We start from the raw sequence: 17,090 nt of genomic DNA, 5'->3' as shown, positions 1-17,090 counted from the left end.
TCTTGAATTCGCCAAGAAGAGCACGAATTCTATAAAATCATAACTTTTTACCTAGATTCAACGGCTGAATTGCAAGAAAACAGCAGAATTTTGCACGAAATCATCAAAATTCTTACAGAAAACCGCATATTTCGATGCAAAAGGACGATTTCTCGCCGATTTTCGTTGTTTTCTGGCTTGAATTCGCAAAGAAGAGCACGAAATCTACAAAATCATGACTTTTTACCAAGATTCAGCTAAATTGCAAGAAAACAGCGGAATTCTGCACGAAATCATCAAAATTCTTAGAGAAAACTGCATATTTTGATGCAAAACAACGATTTCTCGCCGATTTTCGTTGTTTTCTATCTTGAATTCGCCAAGAAGAGCACGAAATCTACAAAATCATGACTTTTTACCTAGATTCAACGGCTGAATTGCAAGAAAACAGCAGAATTCTGCACGAAATCATCAAAATTCTTAGAGAAAACCGCATATTTCGATGCAAAACGACGATTTCTCGCTGATTTTCGTTGTTTTCTGTCTTGAATTCGCAAAGAAGAGCACGAAATCGACAAAATCATGACTTTTCACCAAGATTCAACGGCTGAATTGCAAGTAAACAGCAGAATTCTGCACGAAATCGTCAAAATTCTTAGAGAAAACCGCATATTTCGATGCAAAACGACGATTTCTCGCCGATTTTCGTTGTTTTCTCGCTTGAATTCGCAAAGAAGAGCACGAAATCTACAAAATCATGACTTTTTACCAAGATTCAACGGCTGAATTGCAAGAAAACAGCAGAATTCTGCACGAAATCATCAAAATTCTTAGAGAAAACTGCATATTTTGATGCAAAACAACGATTTCTCGCCGATTTTCGTTGTTTTCTATCTTGAATTCGCCAAGAAGAGCACGAAATCTACAAAATCATGACTTTTTACCAAGATTCAACGGCTGAATTGCAAGAAAACAGCAGAATTCTGCACGAAATCATCAAAATTCTTAGAGAAAACTGCATATTTCGATGCAAAACAACGATTTCTCGCCGATTTTCGTTGTTTTCTATCTTGAATTCGCCAAGAAGAGCACGAAATATACAAAATCATGACTTTTTACCTAGATTCAACGACTGAATTGCAAGAAAACAGCAGAATTCTGCACGAAATCATCAAAATTCTTACAGAAAACCGCATATTTCGATGCAAAACAACGATTTCTCGCCGATTTTCGTTGTTTTCTATCTTGAATTCGCCAAGAAGAGCACGAAATCTATAAAATCATAACTTTTTACCTAGATTCAACGGCTGAATTGCAAGAAAACAGCAGAATTTTGCACGAAATCATCAAAATTCTTACAGAAAACCGCATATTTCGATGCAAAACGACGATTTCTCGCCGATTTTCGTTGTTTTCTGGCTTGAATTCGCAAAGAAGAGCACGAAATGTACAAAATCATGACTTTTTACCAAGATTCAGCTGAATTGCAAGAAAACAGCGGAATTCTGCACGAAATCATCAAAATTCTTAGAGAAAACTGCATATTTTGATGCAAAACAACGATTTCTCGCCGATTTTCGTTGTTTTCTATCTTGAATTCGCCAAGAAGAGCACGAAATCTACAAAATCATGACTTTTTACCTAGATTCAACGGCTGAATTGCAAGAAAACAGCAGAATTCTGCACGAAATCATCAAAATTCTTAGAGAAAACCGCATATTTCGATGCAAAACGACGATTACTCGCTGATTTTCGTTGTTTTCTGTCTTGAATTCGCAAAGAAGAGCACGAAATCGACAAAATCATGACTTTTCACCAAGATTCAACGGCTGAATTGCAAGTAAACAGCAGAATTCTGCACGAAATCGTCAAAATTCTTAGAGAAAACCGCATATTTCGATGCAAAACGACGATTTCTCGCCGATTTTCGTTGTTTTCTCGCTTGAATTCGCAAAGAAGAGCACGAAATCTACAAAATCATGACTTTTTACCAAGATTCAACGGCTGAATTGCAAGAAAACAGCAGAATTCTGCACGAAATCATCAAAATTCTTAGAGAAAACTGCATATTTTGATGCAAAACAACGATTTCTCGCCGATTTTCGTTGTTTTCTATCTTGAATTCGCCAAGAAGAGCACGAAATCTACAAAATCATGACTTTTTACCTAGATTCAACGGCTGAATTGCAAGAAAACAGCAGAATTCTGCACGAAATCATCAAAATTCTTAGACAAAACCGCATATTTCGATGCAAAACGACGATTTCTCGCTGATTTTCGTTGTTTTCTGTCTTGAATTCGCAAAGAAGAGCACGAAATCTACAAAATCATAACTTTTTACCAAGATTCAACGGCTGAATTGCAAGTAAACAGCAGAATTCTGCACGAAATCGTCAAAATTCTTAGAGAAAACCGCATATTTCGATGCAAAACGACGATTTCTCGCCGATTTTCGTTGTTTTCTGGCTTGAATTCGCAAAGAAGAGCACGAAATCTACAAAATCATGACTTTTTACCAAGATTCAACGGCTGAATTGCAAGAAAACAGCAGAATTCTGCACGAAATCATCAAAATTCTTACAGAAAACCGCATATTTCGATGCAAAACGACGATTTCTCGCCGATTTTCGTTGTTTTCTGGCTTGAATTCGCAAAGAAGAGCACAAAATCTACAAAATCATGACTTTTTACCAAGATTCAACGGCTGAATTGCAAGAAAACAGCAGAATTCTGCACGAAATCATCAAAATTCTTAGAGAAAACTGCATATTTCGATGCAAAACAACGATTTCTCGCCGATTTTCGTTGTTTTCTATCTTGAATTCGCCAAGAAGAGCACGAAATATACAAAATCATGACTTTTTACCTAGATTCAACGACTGAATTGCAAGAAAACAGCAGAATTCTGCACGAAATCATCAAAATTCTTACAGAAAACCGCATATTTCGATGCAAAAGGACGATTTCTCGCCGATTTTCGTTGTTTTCTGGCTTGAATTCGCAAAGAAGAGCACGAAATCTACAAAATCATGACTTTTTACCAAGATTCAGCTGAATTGCAAGAAAACAGCGGAATTCTGCACGAAATCATCAAAATTCTTAGAGAAAACTGCATATTTTGATGCAAAACAACGATTTCTCGCCGATTTTCGTTGTTTTCTATCTTGAATTCGCCAAGAAGAGCACGAAATCTACAAAATCATGACTTTTTACCTAGATTCAACGGCTGAATTGCAAGAAAACAGCAGAATTCTGCACGAAATCATCAAAATTCTTAGAGAAAACCGCATATTTCGATGCAAAACGACGATTTCTCGCTGATTTTCGTTGTTTTCTGTCTTGAATTCGCAAAGAAGAGCACGAAATCGACAAAATCATGACTTTTCACCAAGATTCAACGGCTGAATTGCAAGTAAACAGCAGAATTCTGCACGAAATCGTCAAAATTCTTAGAGAAAACCGCATATTTCGATGCAAAACGACGATTTCTCGCCGATTTTCGTTGTTTTCTCGCTTGAATTCGCAAAGAAGAGCACGAAATCTACAAAATCATGACTTTTTACCAAGATTCAACGGCTGAATTGCAAGAAAACAGCAGAATTCTGCACGAAATCATCAAAATTCTTAGAGAAAACTGCATATTTTGATGCAAAACAACGATTTCTCGCCGATTTTCGTTGTTTTCTATCTTGAATTCGCCAAGAAGAGCACGAAATCTACAAAATCATGACTTTTTACCAAGATTCAACGGCTGAATTGCAAGAAAACAGCAGAATTCTGCACGAAATCATCAAAATTCTTAGAGAAAACTGCATATTTCGATGCAAAACAACGATTTCTCGCCGATTTTCGTTGTTTTCTATCTTGAATTCGCCAAGAAGAGCACGAAATATACAAAATCATGACTTTTTACCTAGATTCAACGACTGAATTGCAAGAAAACAGCAGAATTCTGCACGAAATCATCAAAATTCTTACAGAAAACCGCATATTTCGATGCAAAACAACGATTTCTCGCCGATTTTCGTTGTTTTCTATCTTGAATTCGCCAAGAAGAGCACGAAATCTATAAAATCATAACTTTTTACCTAGATTCAACGGCTGAATTGCAAGAAAACAGCAGAATTTTGCACGAAATCATCAAAATTCTTACAGAAAACCGCATATTTCGATGCAAAACGACGATTTCTCGCCGATTTTCGTTGTTTTCTGGCTTGAATTCGCAAAGAAGAGCACGAAATGTACAAAATCATGACTTTTTACCAAGATTCAGCTGAATTGCAAGAAAACAGCGGAATTCTGCACGAAATCATCAAAATTCTTAGAGAAAACTGCATATTTTGATGCAAAACAACGATTTCTCGCCGATTTTCGTTGTTTTCTATCTTGAATTCGCCAAGAAGAGCACGAAATCTACAAAATCATGACTTTTTACCTAGATTCAACGGCTGAATTGCAAGAAAACAGCAGAATTCTGCACGAAATCATCAAAATTCTTAGAGAAAACCGCATATTTCGATGCAAAACGACGATTACTCGCTGATTTTCGTTGTTTTCTGTCTTGAATTCGCAAAGAAGAGCACGAAATCGACAAAATCATGACTTTTCACCAAGATTCAACGGCTGAATTGCAAGAAAACAGCAGAATTCTGCACGAAATCATCAAAATTCTTACAGAAAACCGCATATTTCGATGCAAAACAACGATTTCTCGCCGATTTTCGTTGTTTTCTATCTTGAATTCGCCAAGAAGAGCACGAAATCTATAAAATCATAACTTTTTACCTAGATTCAACGGCTGAATTGCAAGAAAACAGCAGAATTTTGCACGAAATCATCAAAATTCTTACAGAAAACCGCATATTTCGATGCAAAACGACGATTTCTCGCCGATTTTCGTTGTTTTCTGGCTTGAATTCGCAAAGAAGAGCACGAAATGTACAAAATCATGACTTTTTACCAAGATTCAGCTGAATTGCAAGAAAACAGCGGAATTCTGCACGAAATCATCAAAATTCTTAGAGAAAACTGCATATTTTGATGCAAAACAACGATTTCTCGCCGATTTTCGTTGTTTTCTATCTTGAATTCGCCAAGAAGAGCACGAAATCTACAAAATCATGACTTTTTACCTAGATTCAACGGCTGAATTGCAAGAAAACAGCAGAATTCTGCACGAAATCATCAAAATTCTTAGAGAAAACCGCATATTTCGATGCAAAACGACGATTACTCGCTGATTTTCGTTGTTTTCTGTCTTGAATTCGCAAAGAAGAGCACGAAATCGACAAAATCATGACTTTTCACCAAGATTCAACGGCTGAATTGCAAGTAAACAGCAGAATTCTGCACGAAATCGTCAAAATTCTTAGAGAAAACCGCATATTTCGATGCAAAACGACGATTTCTCGCCGATTTTCGTTGTTTTCTCGCTTGAATTCGCAAAGAAGAGCACGAAATCTACAAAATCATGACTTTTTACCAAGATTCAACGGCTGAATTGCAAGAAAACAGCAGAATTCTGCACGAAATCATCAAAATTCTTAGAGAAAACTGCATATTTTGATGCAAAACAACGATTTCTCGCCGATTTTCGTTGTTTTCTATCTTGAATTCGCCAAGAAGAGCACGAAATCTACAAAATCATGACTTTTTACCTAGATTCAACGGCTGAATTGCAAGAAAACAGCAGAATTCTGCACGAAATCATCAAAATTCTTAGAGAAAACCGCATATTTCGATGCAAAACGACGATTTCTCGCTGATTTTCGTTGTTTTCTGTCTTGAATTCGCAAAGAAGAGCACGAAATCTACAAAATCATAACTTTTTACCAAGATTCAACGGCTGAATTGCAAGTAAACAGCAGAATTCTGCACGAAATCGTCAAAATTCTTAGAGAAAACCGCATATTTCGATGCAAAACGACGATTTCTCGCCGATTTTCGTTGTTTTCTGGCTTGAATTCGCAAAGAAGAGCACGAAATCTACAAAATCATGACTTTTTACCAAGATTCAACGGCTGAATTGCAAGAAAACAGCAGAATTCTGCACGAAATCATCAAAATTCTTACAGAAAACCGCATATTTCGATGCAAAACGACGATTTCTCGCCGATTTTCGTTGTTTTCTGGCTTGAATTCGCAAAGAAGAGCACAAAATCTACAAAATCATGACTTTTTACCAAGATTCAACGGCTGAATTGCAAGAAAACAGCAGAATTCTGCACGAAATCATCAAAATTCTTAGAGAAAACTGCATATTTCGATGCAAAACAACGATTTCTCGCCGATTTTCGTTGTTTTCTATCTTGAATTCGCCAAGAAGAGCACGAAATATACAAAATCATGACTTTTTACCTAGATTCAACGACTGAATTGCAAGAAAACAGCAGAATTCTGCACGAAATCATCAAAATTCTTACAGAAAACCGCATATTTCGATGCAAAACAACGATTTCTCGCCGATTTTCGTTGTTTTCTATCTTGAATTCGCCAAGAAGAGCACGAAATCTATAAAATCATAACTTTTTACCTAGATTCAACGGCTGAATTGCAAGAAAACAGCAGAATTTTGCACGAAATCATCAAAATTCTTACAGAAAACCGCATATTTCGATGCAAAACGACGATTTCTCGCCGATTTTCGTTGTTTTCTGGCTTGAATTCGCAAAGAAGAGCACGAAATGTACAAAATCATGACTTTTTACCAAGATTCAGCTGAATTGCAAGAAAACAGCGGAATTCTGCACGAAATCATCAAAATTCTTAGAGAAAACTGCATATTTTGATGCAAAACAACGATTTCTCGCCGATTTTCGTTGTTTTCTATCTTGAATTCGCCAAGAAGAGCACGAAATCTACAAAATCATGACTTTTTACCTAGATTCAACGGCTGAATTGCAAGAAAACAGCAGAATTCTGCACGAAATCATCAAAATTCTTAGAGAAAACCGCATATTTCGATGCAAAACGACGATTTCTCGCTGATTTTCGTTGTTTTCTGTCTTGAATTCGCAAAGAAGAGCACGAAATCGACAAAATCATGACTTTTCACCAAGATTCAACGGCTGAATTGCAAGTAAACAGCAGAATTCTGCACGAAATCGTCAAAATTCTTAGAGAAAACCGCATATTTCGATGCAAAACGAGGATTTCTCGCCGATTTTCGTTGTTTTCTGGCTTGAATTCGCAAAGAAGAGCACGAAATCTACAAAATCATGACTTTTTACCAAGATTCAACGGCTGAATTGCAAGAAAACAGCAGAATTCTGCACGAAATCATCAAAATTCTTACAGAAAACCGCATATTTCGATGCAAAACGACGATTTCTCGCCGATTTTCGATGTTTTCTGGCTTGAATTCGCAAAGAAGAGCACGAAATCTACAAAATCATGACTTTTTACCAAGATTCAACGGCTGAATTGCAAGAAAACAGCAAAATTCTGCACGAAATCATCAAAATTCTTAAAGAAAACTGCATATTTCGATGCAAAACAACGATTTCTCGCCGATTTTCGTTGTTTTCTATCTTGAATTCGCCAAGAAGAGCACGAAATCTACAAAATGATGACTTTTTACCTAGATTCAACGGCTGAATTGCAAGAAAACAGCAGAATTCTGCACGAAATCATCAAAATTCTTACAGAAAACCGCATATTTCGATGCAAAACGACGATTTCTCGCCGATTTTCGTTGTTTTCTGGCTTGAATTCGCAAAGAAGAGCACGAAATCTACAAAATCATGACTTTTTACCAAGATTCAACGGCTGAATTGCAAGTAAACAGCAGAATTCTGCACGAAATCATCAAAATTCTTACAGAAAACCGCATATTTCGATGCAAAACGACGATTTCTCGCCGATTTTCGTTGTTTACTGGCTTGAATTCGCAAAGAAGAGCACGAAATCTACAATATCATGACTTTTTACCAAGATTCAACGGCTGAATTGCAAGAAAACAGCAGAATTCTGCACGAAATCATCAAAATTCTTAGAGAAAACCGCATATTTCGATGCAAAACGACGATTTCTCGCTGATTTTCGTTGTTTTCTGTCTTGAATTCGCAAAGAAGAGCACGAAATCTACAAAATCATAACTTTTTACCAAGATTCAACGGCTGAATTGCAAGTAATCAGCAGAATTCTGCACGAAATCGTCAAAATTCTTAGAGAAAACCGCATATTTCGATGCAAAACGACGATTTCTCGCCGATTTTCGTTGTTTTCTGGCTTGAATTCGCAAAGAAGAGCACGAAATCTACAAAATCATGACTTTTTACCAAGATTCAACGGCTGAATTGCAAGAAAACAGCAGAATTCTGCACGAAATCATCAAAATTCTTACAGAAAACCGCATATTTCGATGCAAAACGACGATTTCTCGCCGATTTTCGTTGTTTTCTGGCTTGAATTCGCAAAGAAGAGCACGAAATCTACAAAATCATGACTTTTTACCAAGATTCAACGGCTGAATTGCAAGAAAACAGCAGAATTCTGCACGAAATCATCAAAATTCTTAGAGAAAACTGCATATTTCGATGCAAAACAACGATTTCTCGCCGATTTTCGTTGTTTTCTATCTTGAATTCGCCAAGAAGAGCACGAAATATACAAAATCATGACTTTTTACCTAGATTCAACGACTGAATTGCAAGAAAACAGCAGAATTCTGCACGAAATCATCAAAATTCTTACAGAAAACCGCATATTTCGATGCAAAACAACGATTTCTCGCCGATTTTCGTTGTTTTCTATCTTGAATTCGCCAAGAAGAGCACGAATTCTATAAAATCATAACTTTTTACCTAGATTCAACGGCTGAATTGCAAGAAAACAGCAGAATTTTGCACGAAATCATCAAAATTCTTACAGAAAACCGCATATTTCGATGCAAAACGACGATTTCTCGCCGATTTTCGTTGTTTTCTGGCTTGAATTCGCAAACAAGAGCACGAAATCTACAAAATCATGACTTTTTACCAAGATTCAGCTGAATTGCAAGAAAACAGCGGAATTCTGCACGAAATCATCAAAATTCTTAGAGAAAACTGCATATTTCGATGCAAAACAACGATTTCTCGCCGATTTTCGTTGTTTTCTATCTTGAATTCGCCAAGAAGAGCACGAAATATACAAAATCATGACTTTTTACCTAGATTCAACGACTGAATTGCAAGAAAACAGCAGAATTCTGCACGAAATCATCAAAATTCTTACAGAAAACCGCATATTTCGATGCAAAACAACGATTTCTCGCCGATTTTCGTTGTTTTCTATCTTGAATTCGCCAAGAAGAGCACGAATTCTATAAAATCATAACTTTTTACCTAGATTCAACGGCTGAATTGCAAGAAAACAGCAGAATTTTGCACGAAATCATCAAAATTCTTACAGAAAACCGCATATTTCGATGCAAAACGACGATTTCTCGATGATTTTCGTTGTTTTCTGGCTTGAATTCGCAAACAAGAGCACGAAATCTACAAAATCATGACTTTTTACCAAGATTCAGCTGAATTGCAAGAAAACAGCGGAATTCTGCACGAAATCATCAAAATTCTTAGAGAAAACTGCATATTTTGATGCAAAACAACGATTTCTCGCCGATTTTCGTTGTTTTCTATCTTGAATTCGCCAAGAAGAGCACGAAATCGACAAAATCATGACTTTCTACCTAGATTCAACGGCTGAATTGCAAGAAAACAGCAGAATTCTGCACGAAATCGTCAAAATTCTTAGAGAAAACCGCATATTTCGATGCAAAACGACGATTTCTCGCCGATTTTCGTTGTTTTCTGACTTGAATTCGCAAAGAAGAGCACGAAATCTACAAAATCATGACTTTTTACCAAGATTCAACGGCTGAATTGTAAGAAAACAGCAGAATTCTGCACGAAATCATCAAAATTCTTACAGAAAACCGCATATTTCGATGCAAAACGACGATTTCTCGCCGATTTTCGTTGTTTTCTGGCTTGAATTCGCAAAGAAGAGCACGAAATCTACAAAATTATGACTTTTTACCAAGATTCAACGGCTGAATTGCAAGAAAACAGCAGAATTCTGCACGAAATTATCAAAATTCTTAGAGAAAACTGCATATTTCGATGCAAAACAACGATTTCTCGCCGATTTTCGTTGTTTTCTATCTTGAATTCGCCAAGAAGAGCACGAAATCTACAAAATCATGACTTTTTATCTAGATTCAACGACTGAATTGCAAGAAAACAGCAGAATTCTGCACGAAATCATCAAAATTCTTACAGAAAACCGCATATTTCGATGCAAAACAACGATTTCTCGCCGATTTTCGTTGTTTTCTATCTTGAATTCGCCAAGAAGAGCACGAAATCTATAAAATCATAACTTTTTACCTAGATTCAACGGCTGAATTGCAAGAAAACAGCAGAATTCTGCACGAAATCATCAAAATTCTTACAGAAAACCGCATATTTCGATGCAAAACGACGATTTCTCGCCGATTTTCGTTGTTTTCTGGCTTGAATTCGCAAAGAAGAGCACGAAATCTACAAAATCATGACTTTTTACCAAGATTCAACGGCTGAATTGCAAGAAAACAGCAGAATTCTGCACGAAATCATCAAAATTCTTAGAGAAAACTGCATATTTTGATGCAAAACAACGATTTCTCGCCGATTTTCGTTGTTTTCTATCTTGAATTCGCCAAGAAGAGCACGAAATCTACAAAATCATAACTTTTTACCTAGATTCAACGGCTGAATGGCAAGAAAACAGCAGAATTCTGCACGAAATCATCAAAATTCTTAGAGAAAACCGCATATTTCGATGCAAAACGACGATTTCTCGCTGATTTTCGTTGTTTTCTGTCTTGAATTCGCAAAGAAGAGCACGAAATCAACAAAATCATGACTTTTTACCAAGATTCAACGGCTGAATTGCAAGTAAACAGCAGAATTCTGCACGAAATCGTCAAAATTCTTAGAGAAAACCGCATATTTCGATGCAAAACGACGATTTCTCGCCGATTTTCGTTGTTTTCTGGCTTGAATTCGCAAAGAAGAGCACGAAATCTGCAAAATCATGACTTTTTACCAAGATTCAACGGCTGAATTGCAAGAAAACAGCAGAATTCTGCACGAAATCATCAAAATTCTTACAGAAAACCGCATATTTCGATGCAAAACGACGATTTCTCGCCGATTTTCGATGTTTTCTGGCTTGAATTCGCAAAGAAGAGCACGAAATCTACAAAATCATGACTTTTTACCAAGATTCAACGGCTGAATTGCAAGAAAACAGCAGAATTCTGCACGAAATCATCAAAATTCTTAGAGAAAACTGCATATTTCGATGCAAAACAACGATTTCTCGCCGATTTTCGTTGTTTTCTATCTTGAATTCGCCATGAAGAGCACGAAATCTACAAAATCATGACTTTTTACCTAGATTCAACGGCTGAATTGCAAGAAAACAGCAGAATTCTGCACGAAATCATCAAAATTCTTACAGAAAACCGCATATTTCGATGCAAAACGACGATTTCTCGCCGATTTTCGTTGTTTTCTGGCTTGAATTTGCAAAGAAGAGCACGAAATCTACAAAATCATGACTTTTTACCAAGATTCAACGGCTGAATTGCAAGAAAACAGCAGAATTCTGCACGAAATCATCAAAATTCTTACAGAAAACCGCATATTTCGATGCAAAACGACGATTTCTCGCCGATTTTCGTTGTTGTCTGGCATGAATTTGCAAAGAAGAGCACGAAATCTACAAAATCATGACTTTTTACCAAGATTCAACGGCTGAATTGTAAGTAAACAGCAGAATTCTGCACGAAATCATCAAAATTCTTAGAGAAAACCGCATATTTCGATGCAAAACGACGATTTCTCGCCGATTTTCGTTGTTTTCTGGCTTGAATTCGCAAAGAAGAGCACGAAATCTACAAAATCATGACTTTTTACCAAGATTCAACGGCTGAATTGCAAGAAAACAGCAGAATTCTGCACGAAATCATCAAAATTCTTAGAGAAAACTGCATATTTCGATGCAAAACAACGATTTCTCGCCGATTTTCGTTATTTTTCTATCTTGAATTCGCCAAGAAGAGCACGAAATCTATAAAATCATGACTTTTTACCTAGATTCAACGGCTGAATTGCAAGAAAACAGCAGAATTCTGCACGAAATCATCAAAATTCTTACAGAAAACCGCATATTTCGATGCAAAACGACGATTTCTCGCCGATTTTCGTTGTTTTCTCGCTTGAAATCGCAAAGAAGAGCACGAAATCTACAAAATCATGACTTTTTACCAAGATTCAACGGCTGAATTGCAAGAAAACAGCAGAATTCTGCACGAAATCATCAAAATTCTTAGAGAAAACTGCATATTTTGATACAAAACAACGATTTCTCGCCGATTTTCGTTGTTTTCTATCTTGAATTCGCCAAGAAGAGCACGAAATCTACAAAATCATGACTTTTTACCTAGATTCAACGGCTGAATTGCAAGAAAACAGCAGAATTCTGCACGAAATCATCAAAATTCTTACAGAAAACCGCATATTTCGATGCAAAACAACGATTTCCCGCCGATTTTCGTTGTTTTCTATCTTGAATTCGCCAAGAAGAGCACAAATTCTATAAAATCATAACTTTTTACCTAGATTCAACGGCTGAATTGCAAGAAAACAGCAGAATTTTGCACGAAATCATCAAAATTCTTACAGAAAACCGCATATTTCGATGCAAAACAACGATTTCTCGCCGATTTTCGTTGTTTTCTATCTTGAATTCGCCAAGAAGAGCACGAAATCTATAAAATCATAACTTTTTACCTAGATTCAACGGCTGAATTGCAAGAAAACAGCAGAATTCTGCACGAAATCATCAAAATTCTTACAGAAAACCGCATATTTCGATGCAAAACGACGATTTCTCGCCGATTTTCGTTGTTTTCTGGCTTGAATTCGCAAAGAAGAGCACGAAATCTACAAAATCATGACTTTTTACCAAGATTCAACGGCTGAATTGCAAGAAAACAGCAGAATTCTGCACGAAATCATCAAAATTCTTAGAGAAAACTGCATATTTTGATGCAAAACAACGATTTCTCGCCGATTTTCGTTGTTTTCTATCTTGAATTCGCCAAGAAGAGCACGAAATCTACAAAATCATAACTTTTTACCTAGATTCAACGGCTGAATGGCAAGAAAACAGCAGAATTCTGCACGAAATCATCAAAATTCTTAGAGAAAACCGCATATTTCGATGCAAAACGACGATTTCTCGCTGATTTTCGTTGTTTTCTGTCTTGAATTCGCAAAGAAGAGCACGAAATCAACAAAATCATGACTTTTTACCAAGATTCAACGGCTGAATTGCAAGAAAACAGCAGAATTCTGCACGAAATCGTCAAAATTCTTAGAGAAAACCGCATATTTCGATGCAAAACGACGATTTCTCGCCGATTTTCGTTGTTTTCTGGCTTGAATTCGCAAAGAAGAGCACGAAATCTACAAAATCATGACTTTTTACCAAGATTCAACGGCTGAATTGTAAGAAAACAACAGAATTCTGCACGAAATCATCAAAATTCTTACAGTAAACCGCATATTTCGATGCAAAACGACGATTTCTCGCCGATTTTCGTTGTTTTCTGGCTTGAATTCGCAAAGAAGAGCACGAAATCTACAAAATCATGACTTTTTACCAAGATTCAACGGCTGAATTGCAAGAAAACAGCAGAATTCTGCACGAAATTATCAAAATTCTTAGAGAAAACTGCATATTTCGATGCAAAACAACGATTTCTCGCCGATTTTCGTTGTTTTCTATCTTGAATTCGCCAAGAAGAGCACGAAATCTACAAAATCATGACTTTTTATCTAGATTCAACGACTGAATTGCAAGAAAACAGCAGAATTCTGCACGAAATCATCAAAATTCTCACAGAAAACCGCATATTTCGATGCAAAACAACGATTTCTCGCCGATTTTCGTTGTTTTCTATCTTGAATTCGCCAAGAAGAGCACGAAATCTATAAAATCATAACTTTTTACCTAGATTCAACGGCTGAATTGCAAGAAAACAGCAGAATTCTGCACGAAATCATCAAAATTCTTACAGAAAACCGCATATTTCGATGCAAAACGACGATTTCTCGCCGATTTTCGTTGTTTTCTGGCTTGAATTCGCAAAGAAGAGCACGAAATCTACAAAATCATGACTTTTTACCAAGATTCAACGGCTGAATTGCAAGAAAACAGCAGAATTCTGCACGAAATCATCAAAATTCTTAGAGAAAACTGCATATTTTGATGCAAAACAACGATTTCTCGCCGATTTTCGTTGTTTTCTATCTTGAATTCGCCAAGAAGAGCACGAAATCTACAAAATCATAACTTTTTACCTAGATTCAACGGCTGAATGGCAAGAAAACAGCAGAATTCTGCACGAAATCATCAAAATTCTTAGAGAAAACCGCATATTTCGATGCAAAACGACGATTTCTCGCTGATTTTCGTTGTTTTCTGTCTTGAATTCGCAAAGAAGAGCACGAAATCAACAAAATCATGACTTTTTACCAAGATTCAACGGCTGAATTGCAAGTAAACAGCAGAATTCTGCACGAAATCGTCAAAATTCTTAGAGAAAACCGCATATTTCGATGCAAAACGACGATTTCTCGCCGATTTTCGTTGTTTTCTGGCTTGAATTCGCAAAGAAGAGCACGAAATCTGCAAAATCATGACTTTTTACCAAGATTCAACGGCTGAATTGCAAGAAAACAGCAGAATTCTGCACGAAATCATCAAAATTCTTACAGAAAACCGCATATTTCGATGCAAAACGACGATTTCTCGCCGATTTTCGATGTTTTCTGGCTTGAATTCGCAAAGAAGAGCACGAAATCTACAAAATCATGACTTTTTACCAAGATTCAACGGCTGAATTGCAAGAAAACAGCAGAATTCTGCACGAAATCATCAAAATTCTTAGAGAAAACTGCATATTTCGATGCAAAACAACGATTTCTCGCCGATTTTCGTTGTTTTCTATCTTGAATTCGCCATGAAGAGCACGAAATCTACAAAATCATGACTTTTTACCTAGATTCAACGGCTGAATTGCAAGAAAACAGCAGAATTCTGCACGAAATCATCAAAATTCTTACAGAAAACCGCATATTTCGATGCAAAACGACGATTTCTCGCCGATTTTCGTTGTTTTCTGGCTTGAATTCGCAAAGAAGAGCACGAAATCTACAAAATCATGACTTTTTACCAAGATTCAACGGCTGAATTGCAAGAAAACAGCAGAATTCTGCACGAAATCATCAAAATTCTTAGAGAAAACTGCATATTTCGATGCAAAACAACGATTTCTCGCCGATTTTCGTTGTTTTCTATCTTGAATTCGCCAAGAAGAGCACGAAATATACAAAATCATGACTTTTTACCTAGATTCAACGACTGAATTGCAAGAAAACAGCAGAATTCTGCACGAAATCATCAAAATTCTTACAGAAAACCGCATATTTCGATGCAAAACAACGATTTCTCGCCGATTTTCGTTGTTTTCTATCTTGAATTCGCCAAGAAGAGCACGAATTCTATAAAATCATAACTTTTTACCTAGATTCAACGGCTGAATTGCAAGAAAACAGCAGAATTTTGCACGAAATCATCAAAATTCTTACAGAAAACCGCATATTTCGATGCAAAACGACGATTTCTCGCCGATTTTCGTTGTTTTCTGGCTTGAATTCGCAAACAAGAGCACGAAATCTACAAAATCATGACTTTTTACCAAGATTCAGCTGAATTGCAAGAAAACAGCGGAATTCTGCACGAAATCATCAAAATTCTTAGAGAAAACTGCATATTTCGATGCAAAACAACGATTTCTCGCCGATTTTCGTTGTTTTCTATCTTGAATTCGCCAAGAAGAGCACGAAATATACAAAATCATGACTTTTTACCTAGATTCAACGACTGAATTGCAAGAAAACAGCAGAATTCTGCACGAAATCATCAAAATTCTTACAGAAAACCGCATATTTCGATGCAAAACAACGATTTCTCGCCGATTTTCGTTGTTTTCTATCTTGAATTCGCCAAGAAGAGCACGAATTCTATAAAATCATAACTTTTTACCTAGATTCAACGGCTGAATTGCAAGAAAACAGCAGAATTTTGCACGAAATCATCAAAATTCTTACAGAAAACCGCATATTTCGATGCAAAACGACGATTTCTCGATGATTTTCGTTGTTTTCTGGCTTGAATTCGCAAACAAGAGCACGAAATCTACAAAATCATGACTTTTTACCAAGATTCAGCTGAATTGCAAGAAAACAGCGGAATTCTGCACGAAATCATCAAAATTCTTAGAGAAAACTGCATATTTTGATGCAAAACAACGATTTCTCGCCGATTTTCGTTGTTTTCTATCTTGAATTCGCCAAGAAGAGCACGAAATCGACAAAATCATGACTTTCTACCTAGATTCAACGGCTGAATTGCAAGAAAACAGCAGAATTCTGCACGAAATCGTCAAAATTCTTATAGAAAACCGCATATTTCGATGCAAAACGACGATTTCTCGCCGATTTTCGTTGTTTTCTGACTTGAATTCGCAAAGAAGAGCACGAAATCTACAAAATCATGACTTTTTACCAAGATTCAACGGCTGAATTGTAAGAAAACAGCAGAATTCTGCACGAAATCATCAAAATTCTTACAGAAAACCGCATATTTCGATGCAAAACGACGATTTCTCGCCGATTTTCGTTGTTTTCTGGCTTGAATTCGCAAAGAAGAGCACGAAATCTACAAAATCATGACTTTTTACCAAGATTCAACGGCTGAATTGCAAGAAAACAGCAGAATTCTGCACGAAATTATCAAAATTCTTAGAGAAAACTGCATATTTCGATGCAAAACAACGATTTCTCGCCGATTTTCGTTGTTTTCTATCTTGAATTCGCCAAGAAGAGCACGAAATCTACAAAATCATGACTTTTTATCTAGATTCAACGACTGAATTGCAAGAAAACAGCAGAATTCTGCACGAAATCATCAAAATTCTTACAGAAAACCGCATATTTCGATGCAAAACA

This window comes from Gnatocerus cornutus, chromosome 1 (genome assembly GCF_029298725.1).
Source record: "Gnatocerus cornutus isolate USDA-ARS CGAHR chromosome 1, icGnaCorn1.1, whole genome shotgun sequence".
Classification (NCBI taxonomy): Eukaryota; Metazoa; Arthropoda; class Insecta; order Coleoptera; family Tenebrionidae; genus Gnatocerus; species Gnatocerus cornutus.
Note: the sequence above shows the minus strand (reverse complement) of the source record.